This window comes from Alexandromys fortis, unplaced genomic scaffold (assembly GCF_014885135.2).
Source record: "Alexandromys fortis isolate MF-2015 unplaced genomic scaffold, M_Fortis_MF-2015_v1.1 scaffold_151, whole genome shotgun sequence".
NCBI classification, from domain to species: domain Eukaryota; kingdom Metazoa; phylum Chordata; class Mammalia; order Rodentia; family Cricetidae; genus Alexandromys; species Alexandromys fortis.
Window position 1 is genome coordinate 1,797,309 of NW_026068043.1, and position 964 is coordinate 1,798,272.

Sequence of the window (964 nt, forward strand, 5' to 3'; positions counted from 1 at the left end):
TCCCGGGGGCATGCACAGGTCTGAGTACCCACACGTGTGCATACGCTCAGACAGAGCATCTTTAAAAGGCGTGCTTGTTTTGACTTACAGTTTTGAGGTACAGCACATCACAGTGGAGAAGTCATGGAGGAAGGAGTGTGGAGGGACTGGTCCCATGGCGCCCTCAGTCAGGAAGGCAAGCAGGGAGAGCTGAATGCCAATGCTCAGCTCACTTTCTCCTTTTCATTCATCCCTGGACCCTGCCCCCATGGGATGACGTCACACGCACTTGAGGAGGGTCTTCCTACCTTGATGGACCCCATCTGGAAAGACCTCCCCCAGACACAGGCAGAGGCTTGTCTTCTGAGTAACTCTAGATCCTGGCAAGTCCACAGTCGGTGTTAGCAATCCCATGATGACCAAGCACACGAGAACCTCAGAAGGAAGCTACTTTGACCCTCCGGGTGGGACTTGGGATAGATAGACAACAGCTTGTACGTGCTAAAGGTGTCTAGGTCTATCGTGTCTGAAGCTTTCTTTAGTCAAAATTCTTCAGTTAATCCTCCCATCCCCTGTTAGGGTGGAAGCTTCGTTTCCCATAGAGACTGCCCTGGAGGATGAGGTTTTCCTTGACAGTGGGGACAGCTACAGTGTGACTAGCTAATTGCTGTAAGGTGGGTAGACAATGCAGAGCCTTCTACGGCTGTCTCTTTAAAATGACTCTGCGGCATTTCCAATCTGATCTAGTATACATCCGCATTAAAATTTAATGCCCAAAAAGCATCCTTATTTCTGGGTTCAAAAGGAATGACTCACTTTGGGCCCTAAGACGGGTCAGTGGAACAGAGCCTCTGACTTCTGCCTGTGGCATAGAAACCTTTCTTAAAACTCCGTCATCTAACGTTAGGCTTAGCATTGGATGTCAAGTGGACATCCCTGGGTGGGTTTTCAGGAATGTTCCACACAGTTCCTTGTGATTAGAAAA